Source organism: Eschrichtius robustus, chromosome 18 (genome assembly GCF_028021215.1).
Source record: "Eschrichtius robustus isolate mEscRob2 chromosome 18, mEscRob2.pri, whole genome shotgun sequence".
NCBI classification, from domain to species: Eukaryota; Metazoa; Chordata; class Mammalia; order Artiodactyla; family Eschrichtiidae; genus Eschrichtius; species Eschrichtius robustus.
In genome coordinates, this window is record NC_090841.1 from 28,820,005 (window position 1) to 28,843,627 (window position 23,623).

A 23,623-nucleotide genomic window follows, 5' to 3' on the forward strand; every position below is an offset into this window, starting at 1 on the left:
GTAATTTTCAATATGTATGTTCCTATTACCATTTTCTTAATTGTTTTGGGTTTGTTATTGTAGGTCTTTTCTTCTCTTGTGTTCCTGCCTAGAGAAGTTTGTTTAGCATTAGTTGTAAAGCTAGTTTGGAGGTGCTGAATTCTCTTAGCTTTTGCTTGTCAGTAAAGGTTTAATTTCTCTGTCCAATCTGAATGATATCCTTGCTAGGTAGAGTAGTCTGGGTTTTAGGTTCTTCCCTTTCATCACTTTAAATATGTCTTGCCACTCCCTTCTGCCTTGCAGAGTTTCTGCTGAAAGATCAGCTGTTAACCTTATGGGGATTCCTTTGTATGTTATTTGTTGTTTTTCCCTTGTTGTTTTTAATATTTTTTCTTTGTATTTAATTTTTTAATAGTTTGATTAATATGTGCCTTGGCATGTTTTTCCTGTATGGGACTCTCTGAGCTTCCTGGATTTGATTGACTATTTCCTTTCCCATGTTAGGGAAGTTTTCAACTATAATCTCTTCAAATATTTTCTCAGTTCCTTCCTTTTTCTCTTCTTCTTCTTGGACCCCTATAATTCAAATGTTGCTGTGTTTAATGTTGTCCCAGACGTCTCTAAGACTGTCCTCAATTCTTTTCATTCTTTTTTCTTTATTCTGCTCTGCAGTAGTTATTTCCACTATTTTATCTTCCCAGTCACTTATCTGCTCTTCTGCCTCAGTTATTCTATTGATCCTTTCTAGAGAATTTTTAATTTCATTTATTGTGTTGTTCATTATTGTTTCTTTGCTCTTTAGTTCTTCTAGGTCGTTGTTAAACGTTTCTTGTATTTTCTCCATTCTATTTCCAAGATTTTGGATCATGTTTAGTATCATTACTCTGAATTATTTTTCAGGTACATTGCCTATTTCCTTTTCATTTGTTTGGTCTGTTGGGTTTTTTACCTTGCTCCTTCATCTGCTGCATATTTCTCTGCCTTCTCATTTTGTTTAACTTAGTGTGCTTGGGTCTCCTTTTTGCAGGCTGTAGATCCCTTTGTTTTTGGTGTCTGTCCCCAGTGGTTGAGGTTGGTTCACTGGGTTTTGGAGGCTTCCTGGTGGAGGGGACTGGTGCCTGTGTTCTGGTGGATGAGGCTGGAACTTGTTTTTCTGGTGGGCAGGACCACGTCTGGTGGTGTATTTTGGGGTGTCTGTGACCTTATTATGATTTTAGGCAGCCTCTCTGCTAATGGGTGGGGTTGTGTCCCTGTCTTGTTAGCTGTTTGGCATAGGGTGTCAAGCACCATAGCTTGCTGGTTGTTCAGCAGAGCTGGGTCTTAGCATTAAGATGGAGATCTCTGGGAGAGCTTCACCATTTGATATTATGTGGAGCCAGGTGGTCTCTGGTGGACCGATATCTTGAACTCAGCTCTCCCACTTCAGAGGCACAGGCCTGACGGCTGTGCCTCAGAGTTCAGCCACATGGCTCAGAAGAAAAGGGAGGAAAAAAGAAAGAAAGAAGAAAAAAATAAAATATAAAGAAATAAAGTTATTAAAATAAAAAAAAATATTAAAAATTAGAAAGTAATACAAACAAAAAGAAAAGAGGAAGAAAGAAGAGAACAACCATACCAAAAAAAGAAATCCACCAATGATAACAAGCGCTAAAAGTATACTAAAAAAAAAAAAAAAAAAAGTACAGACAGAACCCTAGGACAAATGGTAAAAGCAAAGCTATACAGACAAAATCACACAAAGAAGCATACACATACACACTCACAGAGAGAGAAAAAGGAAAAAAAATAAAAAGCATATGTATCTATATATAAAGGAAAAGGAAGAGAGCAACCAAATCAATAAACAAATCTACCAATGATAATAAACTCTAAATACTAAACTACGATAAACATAAAACCAGAAACCAGCCAGTCACATACAGCAAACCCCAAGTTTACATTTGCTCCCCAAGTCCACTGCCTCAATTTTGGGATGATTCGTTGTCTATTCAGGTATTCCACATATGCAGGGTATGTCAAGTTGACTGTGGAGATTTAATCTGCTGCTCTTGAGGCTGCTGGGAGAAATTTCCCTTTCTCTTCTTTGTTTCGCACAGCTCCTGGGGTTCAGCTTTGGATCTGGCCCTGCCTCTGCGTGTAGGTTGTCTGAGGGCGTCTGCTCCCACCCAGACAGGACGGGGTTAAAGGAGCAGCTGATTAGGGGGCTCTGGCTCCCTCAGGCCAGGGGGAGGTAGGGGTACGGAATATGGGGTGAGCCTGCGGCAGCAGAGGCCAACATGACGTTGCAACAGTGTGAGGTGCACCCTGTGTTCTCCTGGGAAAGTTGTCCCTACATCACGGGACCCTGGCAGTGGCAGGCTGCACAGGCTCCCTGGAGGGGAGGTGTAGATAGTGACCTGTGCCTGCACAACAGGCTTCTTGGGGGCTGTGTCAACTGTCTTAGCATTTCATGCCTTTCTCTGTTGTCAGGATGGGATGATAGCCACAGCTCACACCATCTCTGGATCTCGTTTAGGCAGCGCTCTGAATCCCCTCTCCTCGTACACCCTGAAACAGTGGTCTCTTGACTCTTAGGCAGTTCCAGACATTTCCCTGGACTCCATCCCAGCTAGCTGTGGCGCACTAGCCCCCTTCAGGCTGTGTTCATGCAGCCAACCCCAGTCCTCTCCCTGGGATCTGACCTCCGAAGCCAGAGCCTCTGCTCCCAACCCCCACCTGTCCCGGCAGGTGAGCAGACAAGCCTCTCAGGATGGTGAGTGCTGGTTGGCACCTATCCTCTTTGTGGGAATCTCTCCCCTTTGCCCTCTGCACCCCTGTTGCTGTGCTCTCCTCCCTGGCTCCGAAGCTTCCCCACCCGTCGCCACCCCCTGTCTCCAGCAGTGAAGGGGCTTCCTAGTGTGTGGAAACTTTTCCTCCTTCACAGCTCCCTCACTAAGGTACGGGTTCCATACCTATTCTTTTGTCTCTGTTTTTTCTTTTTTCTTTTGTCCTACCCAGGTACGTGGGGAGTTTCTTACATTTTGGGAAGTCTGAGGTCTTCTGCCAGTGTTCAGTAGGTGTTCTGTAGGAGTTGTTCCACATGTAGATGTGTTTCTGATGTATTTGTGGGGAGGAAGTTGATCTCCACGTCTTACTCCTCCGCCATCTTGAAGGTCTCCCCTATTTCCCATTCTTAAAAAAGATTCTTCACTTCAAGGACATAGTGTGCTCCTAGTTTGCTTCCTACCTCACTGGTCTCATTCTTAGTCTTCTCATATATTCCTACAGCTCTCTCCTGCCAAGGCTTTGTGCTTAGATATTCTCACTTCACTAGGAGGAGGAACAAAAATATTCTATCTATCACCACGGAAAATAATTTCTTGCTGCATCACTGTTAAATGCTTAAATTGTTTGGTACACATGTAGTTTGTGTCTTACTGCATCTTTTGAGGGACACAATATCCTAAAGGTAGTTTTGTTAATAGACTACTACAGAGATCATGCATTTATACTGCAATAAATCTACTAAGTTATTGTAATCAATATGTCTTTTGTATCAACAGCAAAAATAATTAACAGAACCTTTGGAAAATTTCAACGGGATTGTCTGGTTTCAATATCATCAGCATCAGGATATGATTAACAGAAAGCTGGAACAGCAAAAGAGGCAAATAGGGAAGTAAGTGGCATCTATAGCAAGCACTGATAGTGAATAAGCAAGACACTTTCTGGTGTTTCAGAGAGCCCATAGTGACACATTTGATCTGAAGACAAGAATTCTTCCCAACACCACATATTTTATTTACTTATATATAACATTTTATGAAGATGTCCAGAATGTAGCCACTGGAATCCTGTGGATTAGATCCAAAACGTCTGACATTTAGAATAGCAAATCAAAATAGAATTCTGATAATGCAAATTCTTGATCAGCACTCCTGATTTTTACACTAAAGATTGCTACGTGTGAAGATCTGCAATGTTGCTTTCTTGATCTAAAATCTTCCAAAGGCTAATAAAAATAGAGTATGCATGGAGAATGCTTGAAGATAAACTAGGACTGGCTGTGGATACCTATCATGTGCTGCTACAAAACATGGGTGGATTAGTTATAATAGCAGAGAGAATGAAATGCTTTACACAATCAGATGGTAAAATGGCAATAATGATCAGTGCACATAATCAAAGTACAGTGTGGGGCAGAAAGAATCGTGGCAACGAGAAACCAAAGAAAGAGCTAGAGTAATTGTGTCATTGGAAGCTTCCCAATTAATATGGTTGGGACATTACAATGTCCAACTGGGAACAGCGTGCACTATATTCCATTGGAAAGTCAGAGTTTAGAGATGTGGTTGTTTCTTTTATTTTCAACTAACTCTGGTATTTGTTGGCAAGTCAAATATTATGCTAGAATTTGTAAAAATAAAATAATAATAAATTCATATGTAGGCTTTTCTATGCCTGCATAGAAGAGTATAACTTAAGAGATGAGAAATGCAAAAAGAGACATATAAACTGAAGAACAATGAATGGATTTAAGATACTTAACAACTTCGGGGAAAATTAACTTTTTAATGGCATAATCAGAAGAAATAAATATAATGATTAGTGAGGGGGGAAAAGCAAGATGCTTTATATTTCTAAGAGAAGTATACACAGAAATATTTAAATCAATCAACAAGGATTACAGAGATTTCTAAGAAAATGAAGATAATATACACATTAACACGTTAACACATATACATACACATAGAGAAAAGACCATTTTAAAGACTAAGGTACATATAGGAATTAAATTTCTTTTAGCTTCTAAAATCACTTGTTAATAAATTATCCATAGATTTATACTTTATGTCAGGCATATCCATAAACACACACAGATATATATTTATTTTTATATATATAACCAAAAGAACATGAGGTTATTAAAGATGTATGCCAGACACAAAAATGAAAGAGAAGAAAAATGACCATGAGGATATTTGAGTAAATTAGATATAACCCTAGGAATCAGAAACAATTAATAATTGGTTATGAAATGTATTCAATGAAAGGTACTTGTGATCACAGGGATAGAAAAAAAATTAGCTCTTCTTTCTGATAGCAGCTTCAAATAACCAAGTCACTTCAAATAACATGATTTCTAATGAATAAAGAAAAAAGAGAAAAAAATGACTTCATGTTTCACTATTAAAAAAATATATGAATTAGCTAAAACATCAATTTGTTAAACATCATCTTAAGGGAATTATCTTAAGGGAAATATATGATTAAAAATAAATTCAAGTGGTTGAGATAGTTGAACTTGTGTCCAAAGCTTTGTAGGTTCTCCTAACAAATGGAAAAATGTTCATTTTTAAAATGGATTTTTATTTAACTTTTAAAGAACTAACATGTTTAATGTGTGAGGAGACAGGTTTAGACAGTTGGTCCTGAAGGACCAGAACAGAGAGCTCTCTAAGAATTTCATATCTACAATTCATTAAAGGGAGTAGAGCATAGATGCTCAAGTCATAGTGGAATAATTATTCAAAATAGTTTATTACAAATAGAGGTGGCTTAGGTAAATTTGGGAGGTGAATATAGAGGCAAGTGTGTTTTCAGAGCCAGGCACACAAGACATAGGGTTAGAGGGAAGCAAAAGAGATGAAACTGAAAGCCGTCTGGAAAGTCTCCAGTTATGATGGTCAATACTCATCATGGGATTTTCACAACCATACCAGATTTGCAAAGGATATGAGTCTATTTATCGGGACCATGATCATACAGACTTGCTACACATGCCCTCTCTGAGGTGGGCAGATGCATGACTCACCTTCTAATATTCTCTCTTTAGTACAGTGGTTTTCTGAATATTTTTAGGCATGGGAATCCCTGCATCATCACGTAGACACAAAGTTTCTTACTTGAATCCTGGGAGCTGAATTACCCTCGTTGAAGAGAGGGAAGTAATCTCCTTTACTAATAGCAAATGTGATTCACATGCACAAAATACCTTCATAGCAGCAACTAGACTAGTGTTTGATTAAATAACTGGGTATCATAATCTAGCCAAGTGTGACCTCTTATCACAGGGTGATTTCTTCTATATTTGTCTTAAGACCCTATTGAAGTATCAATACATTTTGTTGAAAAGATCCAGCAAATTGCAACAGTGTAGTTAAAAGACTTAAGTGTAGAACATCTAAGACAAACATGGAAACACATAACACATGCCAGGGAAGGTATGGTACCTGTAGTTGGGAATTTGCTCTTATCCATCTGCTATGTGCTGAAGGATTAAAGGCTCACACAAATGCTCTGTCTCAAGAAAATTGCATTTGAAGGGGGCAACAGAGACTGAAGTCCACCTTTCTGAGAAATTATCTGAGCAAGATATTTTCATCTAGATAATCACAGGAAGAGGTAGATAAGATAGGCTAAATACTGTAAGCTACATGGAGATATATAAACACATGAGCACTGGATAAAACTCAGACTTGTCTATAGAAGAGTGATCATGAATGGAGGAGTGAACTGAAGGACCTTCTCTCCTAGAGCCAAAAGCTTCAGGTCTTAGACAGAGAAGCACATACCCAAATGGTATAATGTCAGCATAGTGCCCTGTATCAATACCTCAGTTGAATCTGTCTGCCCTGTCATGATAATTTTCTAAAACTAAAGAATGTGTCATAAAAACTGTGCATTTCTTTTCCTATCTTGACACTGCAACCACTAATGCCTTGTTCATCAAAAATATCTTCTTACTACGGCTATAAGGAATTTGTTATGCAGGAGATTTGCCAAGATGGTATTACATCCTCTGATACTTTGAAATGCCTATCTTTTGCCTTTGTAAAGAGAACAGCTGAACCTAATTCACATTTTATTTTCTTCAGAATGTTCTAGATATGGTTCCGCACTTTAGGGGCATTAAATGGCACCCAGTGAAACAAGCTTGATTTTTCCCTTTGTGTGTAAATTTTTGTCTTGAATCTACATTAAGCTATCCCAGTCTCTAGAGTTTTGATGTGCATAGGTACTATGGAAGTCTGTTTCTAATTGTTAGAGCCACTGCATAATTATGGCTAGGTGATTAAAAAAAAAAAAAAAATCCCAAGATAAAGGACAGGCGGCCTATAGCTTTGATTCAATTTTGTGATTTTAAACATTTTTTACAAATCTGTGAGATTGCCCTGGAATATTTTCCACTCAGTTTTTTAGCACTTTTGACATTGCAGTAGCATACTCTAATTCCATTATATAAAAGGCTGTTAGTAGTATTATCTTGTGTTTGCTGCTTTCTATTCTTCATTCTACTTCATTTATTGTCACTTTTCTCTGTCAGAAGCATGCACTATAGATACTGAAAATAAGTTATCTTCTTCAATTTCACTATCTTTTCCATTTAATGGGATCAAACAACGTATCTACAAGGACACTCTCTCTATTATCAGAGATCACCCATGCTGCTAGATTTACTTTAATGACAAGACCCATCCAGCACTGTGTATCTTACTTTCAAGGAAATAGAGAGTCTTCTTGATGTCTTATAGGGTATGTATTAGCTCTCAAGATTAGTTCTGTCTTTAGTCCCAAATTCAAAATATTTGCCAAACAAGCTTCTTATGATCTCCTTTATTTGTTTGTTTATTTATGTATTATCTATCTCTTTATATAGACTACAAATTCCAGGAGAATGGAATATTATTTTATTCCTTGCTCTGCACCTGGCAATCACCATTACATTTTCTATATTTGAGGCATCCAATGAATATTATTGCAAGGTTAAAATAGATGTTGGCTTTATATTATATCTCTGAAACTACTTTATTATATATTTCCTCAATAGATATAAGAACACAATTGAACAATTTACTTTATGGATTATAGTAAAAATATCTATGTTTTAAAATGTCTTGAGAGTTCTAAATCACAATTATTTATAAAATTAATCAAGTAGAATTTAACTACAATAAAAATATGGACAAGTAATGGGAACTTGAAAATAAAGAAAAAACTTTATGAAACAGTAGATATACATTTTTTTTTTTATTATGTTGTATAGACCTAACATTCTGCCTAAATGTCCTTTCCCTAAGAATGCACATATTGAAGAGGGTAAGAAGGACAGTTTTACTTTACTTGCATTATCCTTCCCCTAAAGCAGCACAGCTCAGTGCCAAGGGAGACCTCCTCAGCCCCTGATTTCTCCCATGGAAAAGTAAAAGTGTAGTGAGCTTTCAGCTTTGCCATTTGTTTGGGATGCAATAACAAACTCGTGAACAACCAATGGGTCAAAGAAGGAATCAAAAGGAAATTTAAACACATATTGAGACAAACAAAAATGGAAATGCAGCACACCTTATCTTACAGTGTGGAGCAAAAGTAATTATAAGAGGAGAGTTTATAAGGATAACAGCCTACATTAAGAAAAAAAGAAGGACCTTATATAAACAACTTAAATTTACACCTCAAGACACTAGAGAAAAACTGAAAAATCAAAGTCCAATGTTAGCAGCAGAGATAAAATAATAAAGATTACTGCATAAATAAGTGAACTAGAGAATAGAAAAGCAATAGAAAATATCAGTTGATCTAAGAGCTGTTTTTTTAAAGAAAGAAAATTAACAAAACTTGAGCTAGAAGAAGTAGTCAAAGGAGACAAAATTATAAAGATTATATAAAGTATAATTATAAAAATTATGAAAGAAGAGGCATTAATACAAAGGATTATAATAGATTACTATGAACAATTGTATACCAACAAAATGAATAACCTAGTAGAAGTGTAAAAATTCCTGGAAACATACAACCTACCAATTTAAATCATGAAGAAAAGAAAATCTGAATGGGCCAATAATAAGAAAGAAGATTGAATTAATAATGAAAACCATCCAACAAGGTAAAACCAAGGACCAGATAACATGATAGGTGAATTCTACCAAACATCAAAAAACATGAACACAAATCATCATATTCTTCCAAAAAATAGAAGAGGAGGGCACAATTCTAAACTTATTTTATGAGACCAGCATTACTCTGATATCAAGGCCAGACAAGGACACTACTAGAAATCACAGGCTATTATCCCTGATGAATATAGATGCAAAATTTCTTAACAAAATATTAGCAAATAGAATTTAACAACACATTAAAAGGATCATATGGTATGATAAAGTGAGATTTATCCCTGGGATGCAAGGATGGTATAAAAAATGCAAATAAGTAAATGTAATACACCACATTAACAGAATGAAGGATGAAGCTCATGTGATCATCTCAATAGATGCAGAAAAACCATTTGACAAAATGCCGTGCCCCCTCATGACAAAGACTCTCAACAAATTAGGTATAGAGAGAATGTACCTCAACATAATGAAGACCATACAGGAAAAACCTACAGCTAAAATCATACTTAATGTTGATAAGCTGAAAGCTTGTCTTATAAGAGCAGAACAAGACAGTAATGCCTCTTCTTACCACTTCCATTCAACATAGTATTAGAAGTCCTTGCCAGAGCAATCAGGCAAGAAAAATAAATAAAAGACATCTAAATCAAAAAGGAAGATGTAAAATTATCTTTGTTTGCAGATGATATGATGTTATTTATGGAGAACCTTAAATACTCCACCAAAAAACTTTTAGAACTAATAAACAAATTCATTAAATTTTTAGGATTTAAAATGAACATACAAAACTCAGTGGTGTTTCTATATGCTAAAAGCAAACTATATGAAAGAGAAATTAAGAAAACAATCTCATTTACAATAGCATCAAAAACAGTTAAATGCTTAGGAATAAATTTAACCAAGCTAGTGACTGTTCTGTACACTGGACACTATAAAAAAAAAAAAAAAAAAAAAAAAAAAAAAAACTGGTGAAAGAAATTTAAAAAGACACAAATAAAGGGAAAGGTATCCTGTGTTCATGGATTGGAAGAATTAATATTGTTAAAATGTCCATACTATTCAAAGTGATGTACAGATTCAATGCAATCTCTATCAAAATTCAAATGAAATTGTCCACAGAAATAGGAAAATAATGCTAAAGTTCATATGGAAGTACAAAAGACCCCAAATAGTCCAAGTATTCTTGATCAAGACACAGAGATGGAGGCATCACACTGCCTGATTTTGAAATATACCACAAAGCTATAGTAACCAAAACAGTATAGTAGTGGCGTAAGAACAGACACACAGACCAATGGAACAGAATAGAGAGCCCTAACATACATTGACACAGTTACAATCAAGTGATTTCTACAAGGGTGCCAGGAGTACACAATGGGAATGGGATAGTCTCTTCAATAAATGATATTGGGGAAACTGGATATCCATATGAAGAATGAAATTGAACTCTTACCTCACACCATGTACAAAAATCAACTCAAAACAGATTAAAGACTTAAGCATAAGACCCAAAACTCTAAAACTACTAGAGGAACACAGGAAAAAATCTTGACATTGGTCTGGGCAAAGATTTTTGGGTATGACCCCCAAAATACAGGCAACAAAAGCATATAGAGATAAATGGAATTTCTTCAAACTAAAAGCTTCTGCATAGCAGAAGAAAAAATCAACAGAGTGAAAAGACAACTTATGGAATGAGAGAAAATATTTGCAACAATATATCTGATAATGGGTTGGTAAATATCCAAAAATATATAAGGAATTTAACTAAATAGGAAAAACAAACAAACCCCCCCAAATTAATAATCTGATTAAAAATGGGCAAAGGACCTGAATCGACATTTCTCATAAGAAGATATACAAATGGCCAACAAATATATAATAAACCGCTTAACATCACTAATTCTCAGGAAAATGCAAATCAAAACCACAATGAGACATTACTTCACACCTATTAGAATGGACATTATCACAAAACAAAAGATAATACATATTGGTGCAGATGTGGAGAAAAGTCTGCTCTTGTACACTGTAAGTGGGAATGTAAATTGGTATAGTCATTATAGAAAGTAATATGGAGTTTCCTCAAAAAATTAATTGTACTTGTGTTTTTATACTTTGAGTGTTCCAGTAGTATCTGCTCTGATTTCTTACATCCTCTGACTGTCAAGAGTGTCTTGAGGAAGAAAGAATTAAAATAGTAAAAGTTTAGTTCTCACTCTTTTACCATCTAGCTGTGTGACCTTTTGCAATTCACTTAACTTCTCTGGTACTTTAAAGTCTAGTCAAGTGAGAAAAAAAATGCCGGCTTTGTCTCTTACAACTACTGCTGTACTTATATGTCATTTGATTGTAGTTGTTAAAGTTCTTGATAAAGCTCTTGGCAAAAGCACAAATGTAAAACTCAAATGTGTATTTCTTCTCTGCCATGTCTTCTCACCTCTCCAATGAAGTACTATTTTTAAAAACCCATTTTAAAATCCGACCTCATGTTTTATAGCTTTCCCAAAGGCCTAAAAGTGAACTGGCTGTTTGATTTATTTTCTTCTCCTTTGAAATCATTTTGTCCTTTACTCTCTTTTAACACATACTCTGTTGCATTGTAATTTATCTGCTCATAAGTCATTTCCTGCCTGAAAATCTTAGCTGCATCATATCAGGGATAGGGTCACATGATACAATTACCGTGAATTTCTGAAATTCTAACACTGTGTGGAATGTATTAGATGTTCAATTAAAAGATGAATAGGTGAATAAATGAAAGTAAATTAAATATACATAATTCTATGATTTAAAATTGGGATTTATAAGGAAACTATCCAAAAAGATAATAGGTATTCATAAGTATGTGACATTAAAAGCCATATTGTTCAAATATTTTGTTAAGAAGTTAATATTATGACTCTCATGCAGATACAAAAAATGAACACCTTAATAATTTTAACTCCTTAATCAATGAGGAAACCATGCAGATTTTAGAACCATTTCAAAAGCAAATCCAAAGAACAGATATATTTATAGACCATGGATATTAGAATGAATGTACAAATGCAAGAAATATCAGTTTTTTCCACAGGGAAGGTTGGTTATTCCTCCACAAGACAGAATCAGTTTGCATATCTGTATAGAATAATTTTTGCATCTTTATCAGTGTCTACATATTACAGAATTGTAAAACAGCTCCCATATAATAAACGTATTGTTTTCCATTGAGCCACTAATTCTTCCCCACAAAATCAAAGCCATAAAACTTACAGAGAGTAGCTGAATTTTTCTCTCCCTGTAGCAAAAGATTGGTGAATTTTAGCTGAAGGAAAACTTAAACGTCCCTAGATTTGTTGATAGACAGATTTTTGTGTATAATGCATTGGAATAATTATTTGAGAAAAATTTGTGTGAGATGATTTTGCAGGTAATGCCAGCAAGGTCAATGTCAGCTTAGATTAACTATGGTTTGCTATCTGTCTGCCAAATTAGTACTGACTAGGAGGAAAGTTTAACCTGAGCATTCAACTCTTCAGGAAGGTTTTCCTTCATGAATCAGCAATTCTCTCCACCCCTCTTTCTTCTTGGCAAGGTCAAAAGGGTTTTACTATCTCTATGGGCCTACTTTCTTGCCAATTGGTTTATACCCTTTTGTAGCTGACAAGTAACTTGTTGCCTACTGAATCTGATAGACTACTAATGAATTAGAATTCAATGGAATATATAAGGAAGCATCATTTTTTCGCATATTCTGTGTGTGTGCACCTCCAAAATAAAATTTCAGCATATGTAGGACATAGGTCCTTTTGGAATACACCATTTTTATCATACTGAAATATGTGTAATGTTTTATTGAAAGGTAACTTAGAATGGATCTCTATTGAATAGTGACCTGATCACAGGATCCATAGTTTAAGGATATCATGCAGGTGAAGGAGAAAACAAAGCAGATGTGTGTTCACACAATTCTGACAGCCTTTCCTTAGATGTTGAGCAAAAGATGGACATTTAAGAACACTTAAAAAAATCTGCCATGCTTTCAAAGTATTCTATAAAACAGAAAGGTTTTTGTCTGTCAGTGATCATATGGGGGGGGGAAGCTATTGAATAATAATAACATGAATTCTACTTGTAATTGCTGGTTTCTTTCTATATGTAAGTGGCAACCATGTAAGGTGAATCCCATTTCTCAAAATAGAACTTTCTGCAAGCAGTGTAGTTAGCTGAAATGCTCTAGCTGAAGTGCCCTCAGGATCCACTGCAGCCTTTTAGCTGAGGTCTTTCAGGACAGCCTCAGCCCTAGGAATTACGGTCTACTGTGGTCTGTCTATTTTTTTCCAAGGTAGGAATCTCTACACAGCAGCACCCCTTTCTATTGTCTGGGATGTTCTCAGAGCTAAACTACACTCTGAGGCCCTTCCTATCCAAACCACCTTCCTCTGCCTCTCCTTTTACGTCTGTCAGCCTTGAAGAGTGGTGCTTAGACGTTCCATGCCTAATGCCTGCTCTCTCTCTTTTCACTGAATGTTTTCCACTTCCAATTCAGTCAAACATATAGAGTAGACTATCTACAAATATAAGGTAGTATTCATATAATTACCACACATACAGAGACAAATACACACATATATGTGTATATGTATATTTATATTTTTTACATATTTTTATTTAAACCTTTACAAAGTCACATGATGTAGATGTGGCTATCTCCATTTTACAGATGAAAATATTTTACACTCAGAAATGTATGGACAATTGTCTGTGTTTGCAAGGTAAAGAAAAAGTGACTATATATTTCATACTCAATCACTGCATGTTATTACATGTTTTGCAATATTTTTTTTGAATTTTATTTTAGTTTTTTAATACAGCAGGTTCTTATTAGTTATCTATCTTATACATATTAGTGTATATATGTCAATTCCAATCTCTTAGCTCATCCCAGCAACACTGCACCTCCCCACTTTCCCCCCTTAGTGTCCATACGTTTGTTCTCTACATCTGTGTCTCTATTTCTGCCTTGCAAACTAGATTCCACATATATTTCTAGATTCCACATATATTTCTAGATTCCACATATATGCGTTAATATACGAGATTTGTTTTCTTCTTTCTGACATACTTCACTCTGTATGACAGTCTCTAGGTTCTTCCACGTCTCTACAAATGACCCACTTTCGTTCCTTTATATGGCTGAGTAACATTCCATTGTATATATGTACCACATTTTCTTTATCCATTCGTCTGTTGATGGGCATTTAGGTTGCTTCCATGACCTGGCTATTGTAAATAGTGCTGCAATGAAAATGGGTTGCATGTGTCTTTTTGAATTATGGTTTACTCTGGGTATATGCCAAGCAGTGGGATTGCTGGGTCATATGGTACTTCTATTTTTAGTTTTTTAAGGAACCTCCATACTGTTCCCCATAGTGGCTGTATCAATTTACATTCCTACCAACAGTGCAAGAGGGTTCCCTTTTCTCCACACCCTCAACAGCATTTATTGTTTGTAGATGTTTGATGATGGCCATTCTGAGTGGTGTGAGGTGATACCTCATTGTAGTTTGATTTGCATTTCTCTAATGATTAGTGATGTTGAGCATCCTTTCACGTGTTTGTTAGCAATCTGTATATCTTCTTTGGAGAAATGTCTATTTAGGTCTTCTGCCCATTTTTGGATTGTGTTGTTTGTTTTTTTGTTTTTTTAATATTGAGCTGCATAAGCTGTTTATATATTTCTGAGATTAATCCTTTGTCTTTTGATTGGTTTGCAAATATTTCCTACCACTCTGAGGGTTGTCTTTTCGTCTTGTTTACAGTTTCCTTTGCTGTGCAAAAGCTTTTGTTTCATTAGGTCCCATTTGTTTATTTTTGTTTTTATTTCCATTACTCCAGGAGGTGGGTCAAAAAAGATCTTGCTGCGATTTATGTCAAAGAGTGTTCTTCCAATGTTTACCTCTAAGAGTTTTATAGTGTCTGCTCTTACATTTAGGTCTCGAATCCATTTTGAGTTTATTTTTGTGCATGGTGTTTGGAAGTGTTCTAATTTCATTCTTTTACATGTAGCTGTCCAGTTTTCCCAGCACCACTTATTGAAGAGACCGTCTTTCCTCCATTGTATATCACTGCCTCCTTTGTCTTAGATTAGTGGACCATAAGTGTGTGGGTTTATCTCTGGGATTTCTATCGCGTTCCATTGATCTATATTTCTGTTTTTGTGCTAGTACCATATTGTCTTGATTACTGTAGCTTTGTAGTATAGTGTGAAGTCAGGGAGTCTGATTCCTCCAGCTCTGTTTTTCTCCCTCAAGATTGCTTTGGTTATTAAGGGTCTTTTGTGTCTCCATACAAAATCTAAGATCTTTTGTTCCAGTTCTGTAGAAAATGACATTGGTCATTTATTAGGGATTACATTGAATCTGTAGCTTTGGGTAGAATAGTCATGGTGTATCTCTCAATCTGTTTGTGTCATCTTTGATTTCTTTCATCGGTGTCTTATAGTTTTCTGAGTACAGGTCTTTTACCTCCTTAGGTAGGTTTATTCCTAGGTATTTTATTCTTTTTGTTGCAATGGTGAATGGGATTGTTTCCTTAATTTCTTTTTCTGACCTTTCATTGTTAGTGTATAGGAACACAAGAGATTTCTGTGCATTAATTTTGTGTCCTGCAACTTACAAAATTTATTGAGTAGCTCTAGTAGTTTTCTGGTGGCATCTTTAGGATTATCTATGTATAGTGTTATATCATCTTCCAACAATGACACTTTTATCTCTTCTTTTCCAATTTGTATTCCTTTTATTTCTTTTTCTTTGCTGATTGCCATGTCTAGGACTTCCAGAACTATGTTGAATAATAGTGGCAAGAGTGGACCTCCTTGTCTTGTTCATGATCTTAGAGGAAATGCTTTCAGGTTTTCACCACTGAGAATGATGTTGACTGTGGGTTTGTCATATATGGCCTTTATTATGTTGAGGTAGTTTCCCTCTTTGCCCACTGCCTGGAGAGTTTTTATCATAAGTGGGTGTTGAATTTTGTCAAATCTTTTTCTGCATCTATTGAGATGATCATATGGTTTTTATTCTTCAATTTGTTAATATGGTGTATCACGTTGATTGATTTGCATATACTGAAGAATCCTGGCATCCTGGGATAAATCTCATTTGATCATTGTGTATGTTCCTTTTAACGTATTGTTAGATTCTCTTTGTTAGTATTTTATTGAGGATTTTACATCTATATTCATCAGTGATATTGGTCTCTACTTTTCTTTGTTTGTAGTATCTTTGTCTGGTTTTGGTATCAGGGTGATGGTGGCCTCATAGAATGAGTTTGGGAGTGTTCCTTCCTCTGCAGTTTTTTGGAAGAGTTTGAGAAAGATGGGTGTTAGCTCTTCTCTAAATGTTTGATAGAATTCACCTGTGAAGCCATCTGGTCCTGGACTTTTGTTTTATTGGAAGATTTTTAATCACAGTTTCAATTTCATTACTTGTGATTGATCTGTTCATATTTTCTATTACTTCCTGGTTCAGTCTTGGAAGGTTATATCTTTTTAAGAATTTGTCCATTTCTTTCAGGTTGTTGATTTTATTGGCATAGGGTTGCTTGTAGTAGTCTCTTATGATGTTTTGTATTTCTGTGGTGTCCGTTGTACCTTCTCCTCTTTCATATCTAATTTTTTTTCATCTAAAATCTTGATGGTAATTATTTCCATACATGCTTGAGATTACAGTATATTTTATCAGAAATTTTTTGTTTAATATCTTTATTGGAGTATAATTGTTTTACAATGGTGTGTTAGTTTCTGCTTTATAACAAAGTGAATTAGCTATACATATACATATATCCCCATATCTCCTCCTTCCTGTGTCTCCCTCCCACCCTACTTCTCCCATCCCTCTAGGTAGTCACAAAGAACCAAGGTGATCTCCCTGTGTTATGTGGCTGCTTCCCACTAGCTATCTATTTTACATTTCGTAGTATATATAAGTCCACGCCACTCTCTCACTTGGTCCCAAATTACCCTTCCCCCTCCCTGTGTCCTCAAGTCCATTCTCTACGTCTGCATCTGTATTCCTGTCCTGCCCCTAGGTTCTTCATGACCATTGATTTGAGTCCTCTCCCTTTTTCTTGATGAGTCTTACTAATGGTTTATCAATTTTGTTTATCTTCTTAAATAACCAGCTTTTATTTTTATTGATCTTTGCTATTTTTTTTTCTATTTCATATATTTCTGCTCTTATCTTTGTGATTTCTTTCCTTCTACTAACTTTGGGTATTGTTTTTCTCCTTTCTCTAGTTCATTTAGGTGTAAGGTTAGATTGTGTATTTGAGATGTTTCTTGTTTCTTGAGGTAGGATTGTATTGTTATAAACTTCCTTCTTAGAACTGATTTTGCTGCATCCCATAGGTGTTGGATAATCGTGTTTTCTTTGTAATTTGTCTCTAGGTATTTTTTTATTTCCTCTTTGATTTCTTCAGCGGTCTCTTGGTTATGTAGTAACGTATTATTTAGACACCTTGTGTTTTTGTTTTTTACATTATTTATTCCTATAATTGATTTCTAATATCATAGCATTGTGGTCAGAAAAGATGCTTGATATGATTTCAATTTTCTTAAATTTACCAAGGGTTGATTTGTGACCCAAGATATTATCTATCCTGGAGAATGTTCCATGTGCACTTGAGAAGAAAGTGTAATCTGCTGTTTTCAGATGGAATGTCCTATAGATATCAATTAAATCAATCTGCTCTGTTGTGTCATTTAAAGCTTGTGTTTCCTTATTAATTTTCTGTCTGGATGATCTGTCTATTGGTGTAAGTGAGGTGTTAAAATCCCCTACAATTATTGTGTTACTGTTGGTTCCCTCTTTCATAGGTGTTAGCATTCGCTTTATGTATTGAGGTGCTCCTATGTTGGGTGCATATATATTTGTAATTGTTATATCTTCTTCTGGGATTGATCCCTTGACCATTATGTAGTGTCCTTCCTTGTCTCTTGTAATATTCTTTATTTTTATTTTTTTACATCTTTATTGGAGTATAATTGCTTTACGATGGTGTGATAGTTTCTGCTTTATAACAAAGTGAATCAGCTATACATATACATATAGCCCCATATCCCCTTCCTCTTGCGTCTCCCTCCTATCCTCCCTATCCCACCCCTCTAAGTGGTCACAAAGCACCAAGCTGATCTCTCTGTGCTACATTCTTTATTTTAAAGTCTATTTTATCTGATATGAGTATTGCTACTCCAGCTTTCTTTTGATTTCCATTTGCATGGATTACCTTTTTCCATCTCCTCCCTTTCAGTCTGTATGTGTCCCTAGGTCTTTTGTAGACAGCACATATATGGATCTTGTTTTTGTATCTCTCTTTTGTTTGGACTATTTAATCCATTCACATTTAAGGTAATTATCGATATGTATGTTCCTATTATCATTTTCTTAAATGTTTTGGATTTGTTTTTGTAGGTCCTTTTCTTCTCTTGTGTTTCCCATTTAGAGAAGTTCCTTTAGCATTTGTTGTAGAGCTGGTTTGGTGGTGCTGAATTCTCTTAGCTTTTGCTTGTCTGTAAAGATTTTGATTTATCCACTGAATCTGAATGCGATCCTTGCTGGGTAGAGTAATCTTGGCTGTAGGTTCTTCCCTTTCATCACTTTAAATATATCATGCCACTTCCTTCTGGCTTGTAGAGTTTCTTTTGAGAAATCAGCTATTAACCTTATGGGAGTTCCCGTGTATGTTATTTGTCGTTGTTCCCTGTTTGCTTTTAATCATTTTTCTTTGTCTTTAATTTTTGTCAATTTAATACTATATGTCTCGGCATGTTTTTCCTTGGGTTGTCCTGCCTGGGACTCTCTGTACTTTTTGACTTGGGTGCCTATTTCCTTTCCTATGTTTGGGAAGTTTTCAACTATTATCTCTTCAAATATTTTCTTGGGTCCTTTGTGTCTCTCTTCTTCTGAGACCCCTATAATGCAAATGTTGGTGCGTTTAATGTTGTCCCAGTAGTCTCTAAGGCTGTCTTCATTTCTTTTCATTCTTTCTTCTTTATTCTGTTCCACAGCAGTGAATTCCACCATTCTGTCTTCCAGGTCACTTATCTGTTCTTCTGCCTCAGTTATTCTGCTATTGATTCCTTCTTGTGTAGTTTTCATTTCAGTTATTGTATTGTTCATCTCTGTTTGTTCTTTAATTCTTCTACGAGTTTGCTCTTCAATTCTTCTAGGTCTTTGTTAAACATTTCTTGTATCTTCTTGATCTTTGCCTCCATTCTTTTTCCAAGATCCTGGATCATCTTCACTATCATTATTCTGAATTCTTTTTCTGGAAGGTTTCCTATCTCCACTTCATTTAGTTGTTTTTCTGGGGTTTTATCTTGTTCCTTCATCTGGTACATAGTCCTCTGTCTTTTCATTTTGTCTATCTTTCTGTGAATGTGGTTTTCGTTCCACAGGCTGTAGGATTGTAGTTCTTCTTGCTTCTGCTGTCTGTCCTCTGGTGGATGAGGCTATCTAAGAGGCTTGTGCAAGCTTCCTGATGGGAGCGACTGGTGGTGGATAGAGCTGGGTGTTGCTCTGGTGGGCAAAGCTCAGTAAAACTTTAATCTGCTTGTCTGCTGATGGGTGGAGCAGAGCTCCCTCCGTGTTGGTTTTTGGCCTGAGGTGACCTAGCACTGGAGGCTACAGGTCTTTGGTGAGGCTAGTGGTGGACACTGGGAGGGCTCATGCCAAGCCATACTTCCCATAACTTCTGCTGCCAGTTTCCTTGTCCCCATGGTGAGCTAGAGTCACCCCCTGCCTCTGCGGGAGACCCTCCAACACTAGCAGGTAAGTCTGGTTCATTTTCCTCTTGGGTCCTGATGCACACACTACTTTGTGTGTGCCCTCCTAGAGCGGAGTCTCTGCTTCCCCCAGTCCTGTTGCTGAGTCCGTCTCATTGCTGCTTCTCCTTTGTCTCTGGATATGGTGTATCTTTTTTGGTGAGTTCCAGTGTCTTCCTGTCAATGATAGTTCAGCAGTTAGTTGTGATTCTGGTGTTCTCACAAGAGGGAGTGAGCACACGTCCTTCTACTCCACCATCTTGACCATTCTGTTTTGGAGAATTTTAATAGGTTCTAGCCAACACAAAGTTTCTTTGCTTTTTTAAATGAAAAGGAAAATAGATGAAATTATAATTTTCCATCAGTCTCCCAATAAAAAACACATACATGATTAATTAATTAAGAGTGGATGAAGGCAATGGCAAACAGAGAGGAGCCAGAGATGACAGTGGTTTTCTGTAAGAAAGAACAGAGCCACGGAGAATGAGGGGAAGGAGAGTACAGCCCTGCTCAGTCTGGAGGTTGTGGATAGATAAAGACTTGTATTGTCCTTTCAATTACTCTTTGTAGTCAGATTTATTTTATTTGACTGCCAATTAGAGCAGAGACTAGAAAACAAGGATTATCTTGAGAGAATACCACTTCAGCCCTGTTCCGTTTGCACATTCTTTTCCTTCTGTGGAAATACAGAAAGAGCAGAAAATAGCTGAAACATTTACACCTTAAGTGTTTACAAAGATCCTATAGTGAAACAATTACTTTGTACTTTTCCTACTTCCAGAATGCTCTATAGCTTGGAAGTTGTATAAACAGGTTGTCATACCATATTTTTGGCTTTGAGTTGCACAGCTTCAATTTTCTTTGTATATGATGTGTTCAAATAATAGCCCATGCAGGAGTGAAGACCATTGTTCCCTAATTAAGGTGGGAGAGGATTGCAAAATGAATTTTTAAAATCTTCTGGAATAATTGGATAACATGAAATGTTAATAAAAATTATGAAGGAGAAAATTCCTTTCCACCAGTTCTCATTCTGCTTTTCAACATCAATCTTCTTCAGGGTTTTGCTCATACTTCCCCACTTAATTTGTCTGCTGCTATTCTTACTACCCACATAGAAGATCTTCTCTTTACCTGAATGTCCTTCCATGTTTCCTCTACCTAGTGAATTTCTACTCATCCTTATGGTCTAATCCTCATGCCCCTTCGTAATACCCTCTTTCTCCTAAAACAGTTTACTCTTATTTTTCCATATGATCCTCTCTTTCATTAGACTAAAAATATTCAAAGACATGCTTTTTTCATCTTGTTTCTCCAATATGTGACATGTAACAGTCAGCAAATTCTCACATTAGCATTTAATTCCTTTATAGACTGTCACCATTCTAAATTTCCAACCTAACCATTCAATTATCTGTCATGCAGACTCTGATTCATTCAGACTAGTCCATTTACCATGCAAAGTGTATCTGAATATAATTGTTTAAAAACACAGGCTAGTTCAAAATAATAAGCGATCAAAATGCTTACACTCTTCTCTCCAAGACTACCCTTTTTATTCCTTCCTCACCTCTTCATATGATTTTTTTCAGTGGTAAATGTAACTTTCATCTTCCTTATGAACTGCTGCTTTCTAGTCCAGGTCATATTGATTATCTTTTTTCTCTTGACCTCACAGTCTTCATTGTTTATATAAGGTCTTATTTTTGTCATGCTTGGTATTACTTTTGTTGTGGTGTTGGTCTCGATAGTAGCATGTTTTTGATTTGTGTGTGTGACAACTAAATCATATACTGTAAACCAGAAGCATATGTAAGACATTTTGTTCAAGGATGCTGACTTAATTTAAGGGTAGTGGTTAGTGGGGATCAGGAGGGGAAGGACACTTGTTCCTTGTGAAGAGACTCCATAGGCAGGCCAACAACAGAGAGCAAAGGATGAAGAGAACATTTGGGCTTTGGCTGGGGAAACCAAGAGTGTGTGGAGAAAAGCTTGGCAGTGGAAGAATCATCAAAGCTTCTTGTGTAGTTTAACTCCATGTGAGCAATTTACAATAAAGTATGAGAAGGGGAGAGGAGAAATGGCTAGCCGAGGGTCCATGAGGGAGCACATACAAGCCAGCAGCATGAATTCTTTTGCCAATGAAAATGCTTCTCTTTTGTAGAAAGTCAGCACTGACAGCAACAATAACACTGACGGTAAAAGTGAAATGCTCCACCTTGTCACTTGGAATCTTTAGGCAGCAAATCAGCAGGAGACTGCAATGAATACTTTCTTTAACACGCACAGGGAAAGCACACATAAAATTTAGAGTAACGCAGGCCACTTCACAATGATGGAGTTCTAACTGGCATATGAGAACATTGGGGATATGGCATTGTGGACCAATCCCAAGAAATTATTTTTGTTTAATTATGTAGTTTGTATATGCTCAGGTTAGTGTCACCCAAGGAAATGCTTGAAAAGATTTGGAAATGTTTGAAAAAATTATTAAACTTAAACTAATTTTCTGTAAGGGTATTAGCTCCCTAACTGTATTGTAAGCTATATTGTCATTTGTTGTTGTTCTTGGTTTTGTTCTTATTTTAGTGGATATGTAGTAGAAAAGTAAAGACTAGAGTTTTTTTTTGGGGGGGGAGGGGAGGGTGTTGTTGTTTTTGTTGTTGTTTTGTTTCTTGCCCCAGCTCTATTACTACCTAAAGATGTGATTTTGGATAATTTACAATGAAAACGTGATTAAAAATATTCTCTGCATCCATTAGGTTATTTTTTAGTAAAATGAGACAATTTATATAGAAATACTTTGAAACAAATTACAAGAATCTCAGAACTTTCTGTTTCTCACAAAAACTAGTATAGTCTCATTTATATCGTAGGTGATGAGGCAAAGATTATTGAATAAAGGACAAGAAATAGAGAGGTAAATGTGATAGCCAAAAGATACATAACAGTTGGAGACAAACAGGCTACTTGAGATAACTAGGAATGGTCATCATTAATGCAGAGTCCACATTCTCGATTCAGCTTCTGAGATACTGAAGTGTTATTATACTACTTTTCAAAGTAACTAAACATCTGAAAATTGGATCACTATAGCCAAACTCAAATGAAATACCCCAGCCAAAAAGAGATTATTGTCTCAACCAAAATGCAAACATATTTGACTGAAGCACTATCTCAGTAAATAACAATGTCCTAGTAAGTAACTAAACAAGCATTCTTAAGGACAAAATGGTTTCTTTGTAAGTGTATTTGGGGAGAAGAGTTAGATGATCAAAATGAAACTAATTTTATTCTATGAATTTTTCCTCTCCACAAATAGAGAATTTTAGACTAGATTGTTGATATTGAGCATTTAATATTGTGCACGCTCTTTCTTCTGGTTAACATTTACTAAATTCTTACGTTCTAAAACCCTTACTAATGAGTTACCAAAAAAGATCAGTTGATAATTGATGTAATAGTGCAATTGAATAGCCTGTAGTTTTTATTTATTTGTTTATTTTTTATTTGGTTGTGCCGGGTCTTAGTTGTGGCATGCGGGCTCCATAGTTGTGGCATGCAAACTCTTAGTTGCAGCATACATGTAGGATCTAGTTCCCTGACCAGGGATCAAACCCGGGCCCCCTTCATTGGGAGCGCAGAGTCTTATCCACTGAGCCGCCAGGGAAGTCCCAAATAGCCTGTAATTTTTGTTTGTTGTTTTGCATCATCACAAGGCCTATCAAATCTAATGGCAGCATATCTTAATTTGATTTCAGGTAGCTGCTGGCCTCTTCAGCAGTATGTGCGATGCCATCCAACCTTCTAGAAAAGGCCATGATATCCATGGTCAATCAATCACATATTATGCTAAATTATATCAGTTTTATTCACAGATGACTGGCATTTCCTCATCCATTCTGAAATTCTGAAGTGCTTTGTAGTTATACGGCCTATATCTTCCTGAGGTTGTGAGAATTGCATG